The sequence below is a fragment of the Chenopodium album genome, chromosome 16 (assembly GCF_948465745.1).
Source record: "Chenopodium album chromosome 16, dcCheAlbu1.1, whole genome shotgun sequence".
Classification (NCBI taxonomy): Eukaryota; Viridiplantae; Streptophyta; class Magnoliopsida; order Caryophyllales; family Amaranthaceae; genus Chenopodium; species Chenopodium album.
The window spans coordinates 43172104-43190714 of record NC_137849.1 but is presented as its reverse complement, the minus strand read 5'-3'; the positions used below and the strand labels follow the sequence as shown (position 1 = coordinate 43190714).

Here is an 18611-nt window from a genome sequence, read left to right as displayed (position 1 = left end):
TTTTGTTATCAGAACCAACGGATCATCATAAGGAAAAACAATTCCCTTCGCATCTTCCTCTGTGAACACCACATCAAGAATAGAAGTAGGTCGAGGACGGCTATCAGCGTCCAAGGCATGGATTATATGTCGGTGTTTTGATAAATGCTTTCTAGCCCCACTGATCGTTCCTCCATGCACTGCCCCCCTGTTTTCACATCAACCCTCTTCCCAGTTGATAACGGTGGCAAGCCTCCATCCCCTTGTCGGACTACTCCGCCCTGTGGCCTTTTGGGCCTTGCTTTGAACTGCTGCCTCTCAACCTGCCGAGGTGGTGGTTGACTTCCCCCTGTATTCAACCGGTACTGAGTCAAGTGGCCCTTCCTTATCAGCTCTTCTATGTTATCTTTCAACTGTGTACACTCTTCAGTATAATGACCTACATCTCTATGAAACACACAGTACTTTTTAACATCTCTCGGCCTTACTTTCATTGGAATTGGCCTTGTCCACCCTTCTCTATTCTGATTCACCGAATAAATTGCAGCTCTCGGTGTATTCAGGGGCGTATATAAACTGTATCGCATTGGTGGCTTTGCAGCCCTGACCTCCTGCCGACTTCCCCCTCCCCTTACTGGGGCCGAGGCTCTCGGCCTTCCACTTCCTGAGGATGCTCCCTCGGACTGATATTGAACCTTATCGGCAGGCACACTCCTGCTACTTGTTTTCATCAACTCTTCACTTTTTATATAATCATGCACTTTGTTAAAAGCCGCTGCTAACGTCGGAAAATTCTTTCTTGTGAGATAGCGTTTAAACTCAGAGTTATTCAAACCATTCATCAAGGCCATAACAGCTATTTCTTGCTGCAATTTCGGAATTGTATTTGCCTCATTGTTGAACCTTCTGATGTAGTCCCTTAAAGACTCATCCGGCCTTTGCTCTACCGCCATCAGCTCTCCTGAGGTTCTCTGCCTCACACTATTACTAATATACTGTCCGACAAGCATTTCTGTCAGCTTCCCAAAGCTGTTTATTGTACCATTTCCTAGGTTATTAAACCAATCTGCTGTAGCCCCAGTTAAAGTGGTTGGAAAAACCTTACACCAAACGGCATCCGAGTTGGTGTACAAGATCATATGCCCCTCATAAGACGTTATAAACCTGCTTGGATCTCCTCCTCCATCATATCTACACGTCGGCATTTTAATTTTCTCCATCGGCTGATCTAAGATACTTTGTGCAAATGGTGATGCCCTTAATTGAACCACGGTTCGGACCGCATGTCCTTCCATCTGCGAACTTCTCTGCCACTGGGCTCTTGTACTAAAGACATGGCTTGAGGATTGGGCTTCTGACTCACGTGGGGTTATTTGTACCCTTGCCGGCGACTCCTCCCGGCGGCGCCTTAATGAATTTGCCGCCTGGTTTAACTGCACACCATGATTTGTTACCGGCGCCCCTCCTCCGGCCTGAGCTGTCTCAGCTTCCTTCCTTTTCTTACTCATTGCACTCATTACCCTAGCTGTTATCTCCAAATATTCAGGTGTAAACTCAGCCATAGGGTCTACTGCTGTCTCCACCTGCCTTTCTGGGGTTTACGGCATGTGGAACTGATTATCTTACAAAGTGTGAGTTTCATCCACTATCTCAATTTCAGGATGTGTTGTTTCATTCCTTGCTGTTATCACTTGATTTATTACTCTACTAATCACGGGTGTTTCCTGATTTCCGGCCATTTTATATATATATATATATATATATATATATATATATATATATATATATATATTGTGTGAGGTTCTTATGCGATAGAAGTGATCACTGCCCCCTCCTTCTAGTGCCAAATTGTTTCTGTCAGGATCCGACAACCCGAGTATCCGTGCCCAAGATCTATGATGCTCTTATCGGCCAACTGAGAACCTACACAATGAGCAGAGATTAGCTAACCCCGGGGTGATCCGGGGATAACCACTCCGATGATAAAATCAGAAAGTCGAAACATGTGTCATTGGCGATGCTCCCATATACTATTTTTGAACACTTATAATTAGATAGATAAGATTTATTCTTTATTATTTATTAATTATTATTTGTATTTATAATAGTTTTTCTTAAAACCTTTGAATAAATTAGTATGGAAAAACTATTGACTAATTATATAAACATGTGCTTTATATACGATTTTTAGTATAATGAAAACAAAGGCATAATTATTATCAAAATAATAAAATAACTAAAATTATTTTATAAAAATGTTTGATTTTTCTTGTATTAGTTACTTCGATGAGTATTAGCAAATGACATAATCGATTTTTTTTTTTTTAAATGCAGCTATTAATTGTTAAGTATTGAAATTCGTATATATATATATATATATATATATATATATATATATATATATATATATATATATATATATATATATATATATATATATATATATATATATATATATATATGGGTTAAGTAAAAAAAACAAGATTAATCATTAGATGAGATGGTAAGACTTCTAATGCATATTGTAGTGTTTTTGAGTTCAAATCTCATGATAAAACTTTTTAATTAATTTCATCTCATAGTTGAAAGGTGGCTTAGTGACACGTTTTAAATAAATAAAATAAAGTATATATATAGATTTCAACAAATGCTGCCTCTGTTTTAAAAATAGTTACACCATTTGGCTGTACTTAGCTAAATTACAATCTTAGTCAAAAGCAAACCTAATGTTTTCTAAGTAATTAATATATTTTGAGATCTCATGATAGTACAGCTTTTGTGATTAATCCAGCAATTAGCTATTAGTAACATTTATATTAATATATGTGTACAAAAGATAAAATCAAAGTTAATAATTTGTTTCCCAAAAAAAAAAAAAAAGGGGTTAATATGTAAGTGTGGAAGTGTTCCAATTTGATCAAAACTAAATTTTAGGAAATTAATTGAGTGAAAGTAAAATATTATACGAGTAAGATTAGTTGGAGAATTAATAAATATATGCTACAACATACAATATTCACATAAAATTACACACTTTAATTACAACTTGTAATAAAATAAACCGAATAAGAGAAAAAATGAGTTACTTATTATAATGTACCGATTTATAGAAACGACTAAAATATAGACTATAGAGTATTTTATTTTGTGTAGAGAAGTAATTTTGGCACATAAAATACATTTTCTATGCTCTTTTGACATAAAGGCGTGTGAAAATCAATTTTCTTTTATGTATCCTATACGAAATTTTCAGGAAAAAAAACTCCATTACCGGTCCGGAATACGGCTAATTGAAATACCATAGGCGGAACAAGAAACAGTGTATAACACTATTCCAAAAGAAAAAGTGTAGAACACTACCTGTCTACCTCGAAAACGATTCTCAATGAAAAAGAGAATAAAAAGAGATTAGCAATCCACTTGACAAGCTTAAATATTCTACCACACGTCGGCAGTAGAGCTAATTGGCTAAACTAATTGTTGAATCTTGGGTTAGCCAATATCTAATTAGTCAATCATAGGTATCTTCCCCACTTTTTTCTTCTGCACCATTCCATAATAATTAGTGTCACACACTTGACATACGACCTCCCTAAAAGAAGCATCTTGATTACCCTATTATAATATTCTATAATCAACCAAAAATATCTTCTTAATGAGTGATATAAATATCTACTACTATAGATTAGTATAGTCATCGTACTTAATTCACTAAACGAGAACACGTGCCGCTTAAGACGTCGGCAAGCCTACAAATTGTCATCTATGTCATTTAAGTAAGATTTATGAGTACAAAGCATTAAGAATGGTTTTTAGTAAAATCTTTTTCGTTTCTAAAAGTTTGTCTCATTATTCTTTTAAGTTGTTTTTTTAAAGTGATTGATGGTTCTATTTTCATTTTAATTAGCAAAATCTTCATAATTTGTCTTTAAATTATCTAGAGTTTATCTATGTAGTCAATACAATTCTTAATAAAGGAAAGATTAAAGACAGACCGTTTTTGTAAAACAAAGGGACTAATAAGGTTTGTTTTCTTCAATTGATTAGGTATTAATCATAGGATGATAGATCTAATTACGTGTTCAATTCTTGTTAGTTGATTTGCTTTGGATTATTTAATATGATTTATTAAGTCAAAAAGCAAAAAGCCAAAATAAATTATAGTTAGAGGGGAATTCATTAACGTTGGTTGTTGGCTAGTTGATACGGTTCAAGAAGGTGTATGGTTTGCTTGACATATGGTTCCTTTTAGAGTTGCCACTTGTATCCAGCTATGTTCATCATTGTTTGCTTATCAAAGTGGATCATGCAGTTTTTTTAATAATAACACACTTAAAATTCGTGAGTGCACAAAAGAGTGTAGAAGTATAATATATTACGAGCAAGGCCCTATTCTTTAGAGTTGCTCTGCTCTACTTACTCTATTGAAATATGCTCTGCTCTGCTCTACTTTAATTTGCTCTGCTCTACCCTGTCCTGCTCTGCTCTACTTAAAAATAATACTTAATATTGAATTATTATAATAATAATTAATATTTAATAATAATAATGAATAATTAATATTTAATAATAATAATTAATATTGAATTATTATTATAATAATAATAATAAATATCTAATAATAATAATAAATAATTAATATTTAATAATAATAATAATAATTAATATTGAATCATTATTATAATAATAATAATAAATATTTCATAATAATAATAAATAATTAATATTTTATAATAATAATAAATAATTAATATTTAATAGTAATATTATTAAAAATTAATATTTAATAATAACAACAATAAATAATTAATAATTAATATTTAATAATAATAATATTATTAAAAATTAATATTTAATAATAACAACAATAAATAATTAATAATTAATATTTAATAATAATAATATTATTAAAAATTAATAATAAATAATAAATAATAAATAATAAATAATTAATATTTAATAATTAAAATAATAATTAATATTGAACTATAATAATTAATAATTAATAATTATAATAATAATAATAAATATTTATTGATAATAATAATAATGATAATAATATTTTCTCAAAAAAAAATAATGACAATAATATTAATAATAATACTTATTATTAATAATATTAATAATAATAATAATTGAATTTTTATAATATAAATTAATATTTAAAGATAATAACTAATATTTAAATATAATACTAATTATTAATTTTTAATAAAAATAATAATAAAAATAATAATTAAATAATATTTAATTATTATTATTATAATAATTAATATTTAATAATAATATTTAATAATTATAATAATAATGCGATAATATTAATAATAGTTATAGTAATAGTAGTAGTAGTAGTAGTAGTAATAATAATAATAATAAGAAGAAGAAGAAGAAGAAGAAGAAAATCTGCTCTGCTCTGCTCTGCTCGGCTTGGCTCTGCTTTAATCTGCTCTGCTAAAATCTACTCTACTCTGCTCTGCTGAAATCTGCATTGCTCTGTCCAGAAGCTCAAAAGAATAGGGCCTAAGAAGATATATTACGGAATACCAGTTAAAATCTCTGCATTATATGAACAATTTCTATTCCATGGTGCTAATATTTAAAATTATGATATTTTGTAACTAGTTTGTGCCCAATAGTTAACTTGTAATTTAAATGAGCCTTATTTTCTTAATTATATTTTAAAAATTTATTCAATTAATATATCAACCCTCTTTTTGACAAGTTTTTTCTCAAGCAAATTAGCTTGAGCAAGCTATTTTGCTTGATCAAACTAATTTCTCTTTTTAACTTTAAACGGTCAAGCTAGTAAATAGGTTATTTTCTAAATTGTAAATAAGTACTTGTATATAATTACAAATATTGGAGATGCTCTACGCCACATAAATGTTACCAATGGATCTGATCATATTGAGATGAAGAGATTTTAGATCCAATAATTTGAACAAGCTGAATATTTTTTTTTTGATAAATCTAATATTATGTGGAGGAATAAGAAAAAGTGGTAAGCAAGTGGATAATTTTTTTTTATAAAAGAAATCACGTATCATTGTTGATGTTTATTTAGTATAGACTATAGAATGAAGGTATATAAATGAATATGTTCAAAATCACCTTAGATTTTGTAGGTTGTATCAATCAATTGAATCAAATTAGTAAGCATGGAATGTGATATATACACAAAAATTTGTATTATGATGCTCAACTGAATATTTATTTATTTTATTTTTTATTTATTTATTTTATTTTTTATTTTTTGAAGTAAATGCTCAACTAATTTTGTAGTTAATAAATTTATCTTATTCCCTTAGTTCTTTTGTATTCGATAATGGAATAAAAAAAAAACTCTTTTCAACACATAAAGAAGATACGAACAAATTCATTTTTTTGTTTTGTTTTTGAGTTCAATGCAAACTTATTTTCAATAATTCTCAAACTTTTATACATACTTGTATATTCGATAAGAATATCCTAACAAGTTAACATCAATTCTAAGTGAGGGATGAGAGTAAGTCATTCTCTCATTCTACTATGACTAATGTAGTACTTTGTGGAAATATATATTTCGTTAAAAATTGTTTTAATTTGATTAACATGATTTCACTTCTATAATCTCTCTTTCATACGAATTACGAGCAAAAACTATCTATTCAGTGGTAATATAATCAATTCATCATGATTCGTAAAAATATAACACTAGATTATTCGTATGTGACAAAACATTAAAGAACGAACGGAAGACTAGGGGCCTACATTCTACAGCTTAATTTCAGTTTAGTTCATTTCAACTCTAATTACTTCAATTTCAGCAAATCAGAATAAGCTCTAAGCAGTCAAGTAGTCGGTAGTGATAAATGGACTACCAAATCACGTAATTAGGCGATAATCAAATTATCAAATCGCCACTCTACGTAAGCAGTTGAAGTATAAACCGGTCCCCAACTCCCCATATAAAAAGCTAATCACACTATGCCAGATATTTTTTCTCGCTCCTTCTTTCGCTTTCTCGAACCCAAGGTACGTTTCTCTCTCTATGCAGACTATGCCTCACTCAAGGAGACACATTGTTCTTTCTCTCTCCTCGTTTCAATTTTGAATTACTGCAATTTTAGTTCCTTGATCGCATTTCATAGCTGTAATCTACTATGCATTTGATCAAACATCGCTTCAATTTCACTCAAAATTCGATTCATTCTCAAAGAATTTTGATAATTCTTATGGTTTCAATTTTACTTGCGATTTAATCGTCAAATTAAGGCAACGATTTTGATGATCAAAGTATTATGGTGAGATTTTAACCTAATTTTTGTAATTTCTTCAATCGCTGTTTTATCGTTGCTGAGAATTTGCATTTGTTCATACTATTTTCGTTTATTGCAATTTGCATGTGCTCTTTTGGATTTGATTCTAGATGTTACTTCTTTTGTTAATCTGTTTTTAGCTTCTTTAATCGCTTTTTATCACAAATTTTCATCAAATTGTGCTAGATTTTGCATTTAGGTGTTGTTTTACCTCATAATTTTTAAAACGAGAGTTGAATGTGCGAGAATAATGAATTGTGGAAGTATTGTTGTGGAAACAGGACTTATGCCGATGGATTGTATCATCTTAATTTGTCGCCGAGTTCGAAAAATCTACTCCTTAATTGTAAGTAATGCAGCACATTGGGATTTAGTTTGTTTTTTGTGTTTATGATTTTAATTATTTATCGTCATTGTTGAATCTATTTTGTGAAATTTGTGATCCAAGGCGAATGAGAAGAATTATGAGGAATGCAATTTGGAACACACGTTGCTGTTTATTTGATGGCTACAGCCTACAGGTAAGTATTATTTATTGCTAAACTGTCCTTTGCTTTTTGTTCAGTAAGTATATAATACGAGTTACTGTAGTTCAACTTGTATATAGCTTTATCGTAAAATGAAAGTTTTGGCATATTAAACTCTATCAATATCTTTAATGGTTTAGATTCCATGTACTATGTGAAGAAGTTGAAATTGCTAATTGTATGTTTCCGGTTGCTACCTAGTTAGGAATTTGACGAAAACTACATAAAATATTGAGTATAACAAATACTTTATAAATTTCAGCATAGACGTCATTCACTGGGTGTAGATGTGGTATGGTTTTAGCCTTTTTGTTTTATTGCCTTAGCTGTGTTTATTGGTAATTTGATCAATTACAGTTTTATTCTCCTCCAAAGTTCAGACCAAAGATTTTCATGTCTAGGCTTCCTAGTTTTCCGGTTTCGTCTCTAAAGATCCTTGCGATGTTTAGCTTAAAGAACATTAGAGCTTGTTTGTGATAAGTGTTATACTAGATTGAATAAATTTATCATATGGTTTTTTAACGAGTTACTTCTCCGTTTTAATTTGGTTGAGAGCATGTGGTGAGATATGGAGAAGAATGGAAAAAGTGAAGGAGCCTTTGTTACTAAGAGGATGATGTATATATTTGACTAAGAGAGTTAGGGATTTTGGTTTTTATACAGCAATGTGACAATGAGTTCAAAGGGATGGAGCTCATAATATTGCTGTTTCTCTGTCTATATTGGATTGTCTTACTTTTCATCATAGGATGCTTTACATTAATTGTCCTATATTTTTTTTTTATAATTTTCCAATTTCTTATGCTGAATTAGTCACTTAAGCCCTCCTTAGGTTTTTATCACTGTGAAATGGAGGGAGTACTTTAGTTTGAGAGGCCTTTCTATGAATTAATTTTTTACTGTTCTAAGTATTACTTGTCCAGCTAGGTTTTGGTCACTGTCAAGCCTGTTATTCATCCCATCTTTAGATAATTTTTACTTCACCAATTACACCATGGGTGTGTAACATAAGTAGCAGCCTTTCTTTTTATATGACTCTTTCATTTCCATCTTATAGTCCTATGTAGAATCAATTTTTGATTCTTGTGTAATAGAGTCTAATACTTAGAGAAATTTGTAAGAAGAAACATAATAATGTGTGATCTTATCTGAATGGTCTTGCGTGTATTTCTATGATATAAATATCTTTTTATAATTATACTACACGTTTGAAGATAATTATGCTCAAATATTTCACTAAAAACCGTGCAAATAATGAAACAAGATTAGTTTATGGATACAGATTGAGTAATAATTGGCTATAAATTTAACATAAAAAATAAAAATTTGTGCTTTAATTGGCCTAAAAATACCCTGCAAATATTTATTATCATTTCGATCTTCTAGAAACTAGTTTAGATAAATTTTAAATTGGGAATGTCTAATGTTGTCCCAAGTTATCCAATTATCCTACTTTAACCTCATAAAAATCCTACATACCTCTATGAGTGTTAGATTTGTAGATTCCTATGATATTTATTGGAGACTAGGCACTGGGAGACTTGGTGAAGTGATGAGCCTTTGTGTTTTTTCCTAAATAAGAATGTGTGAAGTATTGAAGTTATGTGTAGTTTCAACTATAATGCCCTAAAGAACCTAAAGAGCATGCCCTTAAAATTGCTAAAATAACCTCTGGAAGGTGTGAAGGAGGATGGTGTTATTATGATAACCTTAACTAAGGCTGTATTTGACTCATGCTAGCTAATCTTCCTCTTTTGAATGCCTAGTGTTATAAAAGAGTGTCATTTGATGGGGATTTTAAAGTTTAGGCTGATTGTGTTAAGAGGCATTGTGAACTTGTGACAATAGATTAAGTTGACTCATTTGCTACATGGCATCCCACCTCTTTACTTCTAATGAATACATTCTGTGATACATTTTTTCTTATAACTTAGAAAATAGGGTGAAGTGTGTTAATGCTAGATGTTAATACCTCTTGGAATATAAGTTGAGTTATTACAATCAACTACTACCTCCGTTTTCCTAAGTTTCACTTACTTTCCGTTTTCATCCTCTTTTCTAAGTTTTACCCACTTTTACTTTATTCCTTTTATGACAACTTTTTATTCATTTTTTTTTTATCATTTACAATTCCACTTTATAGGACCCAATTTTATTTAATAAACCTCATACTCTTTATCTCGCTCTTCTTTAATACAAAAAATCTATATATATGGTCCCAGTTTTTACTTTTCTTGATTTACGTAGTTACAACTATATAAGTATACATATATAAGTATAAGTAAGACTCGGCAAAACGCAGAGGTAGTAGTATTTATACATATAATTTTATAAAAAAAAAAACTATATAAATATACACTTTGTTTTTCTTCAAATTTCTATTTCTAAAATGATATTATGCTTTATGACAATGTTTTTTATTTAAATTACTGAATTTAATTTTTTTGTTATTTTTTTATTTGTTTAAAAATAAATCAAGTGTGGAAAAATGTTTGTTAGTTATTTAAGTTGTTTTTTTAAATTAAAAAAATATATGGAAATATAAAAGGTGTGTGGGACATCGATCATCTCTTAAGGAAAGTTTTCTTCTTTTAAATATTAGTATAGATATAGATTTGAGATTAAACTTTAAAAAGAAATAATTTATAAAGAAGACACATGATAAAGTAATGTATCCAGTCTTAGAACTTTCTAACCCCTTCATTTCTTTTTGGGTTTTCCTATATAGTAACCTTGTTAATTTTGCTTTTCTACTTTGTGCCCCAACATATATCACTTTTGTAACCCCAATATACATTTTGTTTCCATACGGTAACCTTGTCGTTATCTCGCTGTTAAAAATTCCTTTAGTGGGGCCCACTCTCAATTTATTAATATTTTTTAATCGATTTATGTGTTGGAAAATGTTCTGCTAAAGGTTTTGGGTGCTATTTTGGTCCTTAAGGGTTCAAATTGAACTCAGATTTCACAAAAAATTAACGTAAATGTCTCGTTTTAAGTATTAAAAAGTGAATACGTAAATTGAGACATTACTTGATAAGCAAAACGAGGCATTTAAGTAATTTTTTTTGTCATCTGAGCTCAATTTGGATCCTTAGGGGCCAAAATAGCCCCCAAAACCTTAAACGGAACATTTTTCGATGCGCAAATCGAGAAAAAAAATATTAATAAATTGAGAGTGGGCCCCACCAACAGAATTTTTAACGGCGGGATAACGGTAAGGTTACCGCATGGAAACAAAATATATATTGGGGTTACAGTGTGAAAAGTGATATATGTTAGGGCACAACGTAGAAAAGTGAAATTAACAGGGTTACTATATAAAAAAACCCTTTCTTTTTTATTCTTCCCACCTTTTATTTTAGCGTATTTTTTTTCTTCATTCATTTGTGCAATTTTTATGTTCTATTAAATTTTTGGTAAACATATTTACCATCTTACCCAACCATTTATCCATCTTCTACTCCTTTTTTCCTTACATTTTCCACCTTTTGCTCCACTTATTTTGTTTTATTTTAATTTAATTTTATTTATTCACATACCCCCATTTTTTTTAGCCTATTTATACCGCTTATTGTTACATCTACGCACTTATAGTAGAAGTAGTTGAATCTTTGATTTTCTTGAATTGTATGTTACATCAAATCCTATATCCAATTAGTATGTCTTGTAACACTTCTAGGGACAAATATTCTTTAAAGTATCAAATCATCTCCAATAACTATTTCATCATTCTTAGGACCAAGAGTCAGATTAATACTCTTGTTGTCTCCTTGTTTTTTTTCAAGGATGGGAAGGAATATATTTGATAATGGAGTAAATTAATTTTTCATCAATGATCATGCTTTATAATTGTTATCTTTAAACAAAGTACAAATAATTCCTTATCAATAAATCATTATTTTATGTATAAAATGTGCATTTTGTATCATTAAAATGGTTTGTACATCCACTTGTATAATTTATAGTGATAATTGTTCGGAAGAATTTCTTAAATGTAACAAATAACAAACTTAAGAAAATCGGTCCATTTCAAAATTATACAGTGTATATCTTAGCGAATAAATAGTAGAGATTTGTGGACGTAGTCGACAAAACCTTGTAAATAAATCATAATGAGGCGTCCAAAGGTGTGTCCTTTTCTCTTTATCAACTTAAATTATGTATAAACCTCATTCATTGGTGCTTGAAGTGTGTGTGGCCACACCCAAACCATCATGTTATGGCTATGAGTGTAATGGAATACTGCCACCTTACACCTGAAATACAAACATTTAAGAAACAATTGAAATGATTTAGAACATGAAGTATGATTTATAAACAAATGAAGTATTTATCAAATTAGCCTTTTCATTTTCCGTATAAGCTACAATTACAAGTTTTTAGATTCAAATTGAATATTTAACGGAAGGGTTTTTACTTTTGAATCTACGAAATATTTTTAAAGAGAATTGAAATAAAAGAAAGGACAATGCCTAAGAAACTCATTAAAATTTTTATACAATGGTATAAAGGTTACACCTGGATCCATGTGTAAGACATTTTTCCATTAAATTTATTGGAAAATTTTTAAATGCAATGTAGTGAAGCATAATTTTTTTATTATATGGCAACCTCCTTTTAATGTGATGCTTTCATCTAAGTCTCCCAGGACTTAGAATCCATTCTTATATTTGTGTCAATACAATGAATAAAGGAAAATGTAATTTTAAAACTAAGCTCGTTAGGGAGCAGAGATCAATGTGTGATCCAAATTTCCTAAAGTTCTCTTGCTTTATTTGTATTAAGTCCCCCCACCCCACAATTTAAGAATCCTAAAATAGATAATCTTCGTTGTCATAAGTGCTTGTGCCTCTTTCATTTGCTTAGCAATCTCTCTCGACACTTGTCCCTCAATAGACAAAAGGGTTAATACTGCACATTGACGGTTGCTTGTGCTGTTTTCGCTTGCTAAGTGCTAATAAGCCTGATGTGCTGCTTGGATTTGGTGTTTATGGTGTAAGGGGCTAAGGGCCCTTTGTGTGCTTTGGTAAGAAAGATTGAAATGCTTTAACAAGATGGAATTATAGACAACTTGAGTATGTTATGACCTTGTCCGCAACAAAAACTAATCAACCGGACTTACAGATTGATTGATGACTACGACTATTAACAGGGTCATTGTGGCTTAGTAGGCTGGGCTTGAGCTAGCTTAGGTTTTTGCTCCAAGCTCAATGAGCATTGGAAAAATTGAGCTCTAGACTCTTAAAGGCAAGCTCGACTCGTGGTTAGTTAAGGCTTGTGAAGGCTAATTTCAACAAGGCCCTAATGGTTCCTATAGACATTGTTTCAAAGGCAATTAAATTTTGCTTTTATAATTTTGCTTTTATAATTCTTATATTCTATAGGATTGCCATAAGACTAGTGTTGCTATATGGTATAGATTGTTGGGCTTCTAAGAAGGAGCACATTAAAAAGATGGAGGTTGCGGAAATGCGCATGTTTAGGTGGATGTGCGGGAACACTCTAAGAGATAGGATTAGAAATGAGTTTTTTCGCTAAAAAGTAGGTGTGACTGGCATTGCAGACAAACTAAGGGAAAATCGTCTGCGTTGGTTTAGGCATGTTAGACGGAGACCCAGAGTGCACTGGTTCGAAGAGTGGAAGAGTGGGACTATGGAGGGGTTAAACAAGGGAAAGGGAGACCGAAAATGACTTGGTTGGAAGGAGTTACGAAGGATGTGCAGTATATGGATTTGCATAAGGATGAAGCATTGGATTGTAAGGGATGGAGGAGGAAGATTTTTGTGGATGACTACACGGAATAATCAAATTTGGTTCATGTAGCCGACCCCACTTGCGATTAAGGCGTAGGGCTGTGAAAAGTTGACTCGACACGACACACATGACATGAACCCGACGCGAAACAAGCGTGTTTGGGTCAAGAATTCTCGACTCGTTTACATAATTGCGTCGACACAAACATGACATGAAATTAAACAGGTTAGGCTTGGGTTGAAATTTTCAACCCAAAACCGATACGCATAAATGGGTTGAATGACAACTCGTTAATCCGAACCCAACACACTTAATCCATTAATAAAGTAGTAAAAAAACTAAATTTGTTAATTCAAAACTTGTAATTTTGTCCATTACCTTACACCATTTATACATTTTGGTAATTTTTTGGTAGTTAATTTGGCAAAAAAACTTTAAATCCTTGTAGACTTGTAGTATCTTTTTCTAAAACACTAACTTTAAAGTGTTGTAGTATCTTTAATGAATTAATGATGTTTGTCTTTTTTATTTTTGAATTGAATATAAATTAATTTATACATAATATGTGGGTAAAAGATTACTCGGGTAACCCGTTTAATAAATAGGTTAGGTTTGGATCAAGGGTTTTCAACCCAATTGACTCTACGCCTTTGAGAGGCTTTGATTGATATCCTTTGCTCCTATCTTTCGATGTAGGATTATTTCATTCCTCTTTATTTTGTTAGTTCTTCTCCTTAAACAACAATTGCCATGACAAAATTTCCTAAACTTTGTAGATTAGTTTTAGATCCTAAGTCCTTTATATGAAACAAAGTTTATGTTAATGATTAATTTATTACAAAAAAAGTAATATTGTACAAAACTCGAGCATGTTCACATGCTTTCGAGCCAAGCTAAGGTTTCGAGATGAACCCGAGTTTGAGTTGAGCCCACTTAGTCGAGCATTCGAGCCTATACTGAGCCTTGGTTGAGCCGAACTTGGCTCGGTTACACCCATAATCGTGACAAAAATAGGTTATAAGACGAATCTAACAAGACCGTTCATGACTATATTTTTCTGAACATGAAATTACAAAACAAAGTCAAAGCAAGTAATCACAAAACAAAGTCAAAGTTATGTGAATAGTGCACAAAGTTAAACTGTGTCATCTAATTTAGGATGGGGGAAGAATAGCCCCTACAATGCCTTTATTGTTTAATAAGATCCGTATAAATTCTATATAAACCAACCATAAAGGTGAAGATCATGTCTTTAAAATTGACACTACCATCACAAAAAAATGTTTATTTTTGTAAACTTCTACAAAAGGAGCTTGGAATGGTAAAGCCCCACCCCCGTTATTGTTCATGTTAATTGTATGACCTTTCTTAAACTCTCACCACTCCAATTTCTTTATGAATAAACTCCTCATTACTTCTATTCTTTCCTTCAAAAACCCAAGTGCTAAGCCCCAATTGCACCCTTGTAACAAACTCCAAAATAAGTCCCACCATTGTGTTCCTTTCATTTTCTTTCTAAAGTCCACGCACCATTGGTTGAAAGTATCACCTCCAAAGGTTTTAATCTCCAGTTGCAAGGAAAAGATACCAAAGCAAGCTCGTAACATGACAATTTACAAGCATACTGTCCCCCCCCCCCCCCCCCCCCCCCCCAAGGGCATTTTGGGTTCATGCTCATCCCCAATGTCATCAATTTAGCTTTGGTTGGAAGGCTAGCGTTAACTGTTTACTTTTGGAGGGCATCTTCTCCTTCCAAAATACATTCCAATCAAAAGAACTAAAGTTGAACTTGCATAAACCATCATTGATAGAAGCATATTATTCGCATTCTTAGACGGTGTAATTTTCATCTCGTGGGAGATGGGAGATGCGAAGGTTGCTGACTCCATTCATCCTTGTCATTAAAACTTGGAAGGGGTTATATTTGCTACTCTTCTTGCCGTAAACAACTCCATTAAGGTATTACACTTTCACCTCCTTCCTTCCTACAACTCATTGACAAAGTCGAAAAATCCTTCCCATAACTTTATAGGTTGAAAGAATATTGAAAATACTCTTAGTTTCCTCCTTACTAGCATGCACAAATAGAAGACTGTCATCCACAAAAAATAGATTAATAGTCCTAATTTTTAACCCCATGAATGATTTTTCTCCTTTTAGCATCCCTGAAAAGTGCAGATAAACCCTTCTGCACGCATATGATGAACAAAAAAGGAGACAAAGGATCCCCTAGCCGTCTACTTGGGTAGTTTCGGAGGCTTGCCCATTCACCTAACACGTCAAAAGAAGGAGAGCTAGCATACCTCATTTGTTAGAAAAAAATCCTATTACACATTATCGTAAGCTTTACTCACGTAAAGTATGAAGCCTTTCTTCCCTTTTTCCTTTATTCTTATATGATGATAACACTTATAAGCTAACTAGAATATTATCCGTTATCTAGTTATTTGTGTACCCGACAATACTAGTAGGGAATATTTTCTTTAACTTGGTTGCTAAGACTTTTCAACACAATTTAATACAAAACATCATGCAAGCTAATTGGTCTTTAATCAATAGGAGGCATGTATTTCTTTTTTAGAATTTAATTAATATGATTTTAATTTAAATGGCCTTTATCATCCTCATAATGTTCATAACTTTGTCCATCACATCTTTAGCTATAATTAAAACTTGGCCGAATCAAACGTTACCAGCAAATATCCTAAGAAAAAACTCATACTCGAGGTTGTTATCATACATCTCTTTTTATTCTCATTTGAAAATTTTACTTAGCCCACCTATTCTCTTTCCCTTTGCTTTTTTCCTTTCTGACATCCCACGTGACCCCCAAGGCCCCAATCCTCTTCTTGAGTTCTTTCCCTTCTCAAGTTGCTACCCCGGGCCCACACACAATAAAAGGTTTTTATTTTTAAAATGTAAAGAGGGGGTATAGGAATTCGCAATATACTTGTATTATTGTATAAGAATATAAGATTTCTAAAATTAATGAGAAAAATATCATAAAATATAGAGTTTAAAACTTAAATATAATTTAAATTCATGCGCGACAAACTGTGTCACGATCCATGATCAATGCATCAATTCCGTTATTGAATCATTGCAACCATTTCCGAGATCGTTATCGAAATCACATTTTCGTACCAGGTCCAGCTGCGTCCTTGATAGAATTAATGTGATTTCAAGCCCTCCTTTGGTTTGCCTTTACGTGGAAATGAAATATTTTGGTCACCATTTTTAATTGTCTACTTCGTTGTCTCTAATACATCTTCTCCCGATTCTTAAGTTCGTTCACCCTATCATCAAGAGTTATCATTTGAGCAATAATGTCATCAATTTGAGCAATAATGGAAAAATGAAATGCTTAATGTTTAGCTACACTTTAAATACTAAAACAGTAAAATGACACTCAATGTATGGATACCTAATTTAGCCTAACTTAGTCATATAAATTTTTTCTTCATTAAGCATTTATTTGGCACTATTTTTGTCAAACTATTCTGCACATGTCACAAATGCTCTCTTTATTCTTTTTAGGTATTTTTTTTTTCTCACTTTTCCCTTTATTCTTTGCATTTTCTTTTATATTATACATAACATTTCAATTTTATGTGTTTTTTTTTTCCCTCTGTGTACCTATCTCTAATTTTATTTATTGTTCAATTCTTTTTATTTATTTATTTATTTATTTTAATATAATTGAAGTAGTTATAAAGTAGTACCTATCAATAATATACTACCATTTTATGTATTTATTAATTATCGTGCATTAAGTGGGGTGTTGTGGAGCCTCGACGAAGTTCAAGTGTTTTCAAAAAGAAAAAAAAAATATTCTAGTCATTACCACTTTTTCTTTGGGGATATTTTTTTAATATTCTCTAACAAAGGGGTTAATTCGCTTACTCCTGACCACTTGGTAATCGGTTTGACATGTTAAGCATATCACATGTAGCTCTTTAATTAGTCTAAAATACTTATTTATTTTATATTCATATGATTATTATAGATGTCTATTTTTTTTTTTTTAATAAAGATTGATTCATAAATAAAAAGTCATACGACACCTACAAAGAGATTTAAATATAATAAATACTTAACAATTGAATCAAATAAAAACATTCTTCACCAAAACTACGATTGTTGTTGCAAATCATACATTCTTCATATCCTCTTTCATATCGCTGTGATTTACCGCCTTCTTCGGTGAGGGGGTCTATCTATGTGTTGTAGTCTAAATTAAACTAAAGTAACTTATAATAACGATAATAGCGCCAAATGGTAATTGATTTATTTTAGTTGGGGCTCGTCCATCTTCGTGTTATCCGACATCTTAAACCTTCTTAAAAGCTTCCACCTTCATTAGTGGCATTCCCACCAGTATTTTGTCTCTTCCAACTCCCCACCCCAACCCCTAGTCCCCAACTACAAATTCCTCTATAAGCCAAGTCAGTTTTCTTCAATTCTTCACTCCCTTCACAAATGGAATTGAACCCTTCACCAGTATCTCCAATGCCGTTTTGTAACCTCATCAAAATCTTCAACCTTCTATATGGGTCTCTTTCATTAATGGAGGTCAATATGACTTATTATTACAATAAATTTTCGATTGGATTGATGACTAATTTTGTTGTTTTTGTGTTGGGATTAACCCAGGCAATTTTCCATAAATGGAGTAATGGGTGGTGACTTTCGCATGGGTGTTGTGGCTAGAGGTTTGACATTTTTTTAATTAGGGGAAGGAATTAATGGATGGTGACGTTGAATAATCATGGCTATTGGTGTCAAATCTATAAAGTGAAAAGAAATAAACCAAAATTACCTATTTTTTTTGGTTACCAATCACATGGGATCAATTAAAGTGAACTACCCTTAAAGTTTGGATTATTAAAATAGATCAAAAGGTTGGATTATTATTGGAGAACTGCTAAAAGGATGGATTAATAGTGTTAATTTTTGCTTCCCTATACAAGAAATTCTTAATATGACCTTAGCATGAGGATGTAAGGCGTGGTTTTGTTAATTTGAAAGGGAGTAGTGAGAAATATTGAAA

The 18611-nt window shown here is 31.5% G+C and overlaps 1 protein-coding gene across 1 annotated transcript in view; it reads right to left on the bottom strand.

Annotated features, from left to right (window-relative positions):
* Positions 1–16723: 16723 nt before the first annotated feature.
* The window catches only part of LOC145585432 (agamous-like MADS-box protein AGL17), a 28521-nt gene continuing 26633 nt past the window's right edge, over positions 16724–18611 (bottom strand). Inside the window, exon 11 of the transcript XR_014100655.1 lies at positions 16724–16857. The gene's annotated coding sequence lies outside the window, so the exon portion shown is untranslated. The remainder of the gene's footprint in view (positions 16858–18611) is intronic.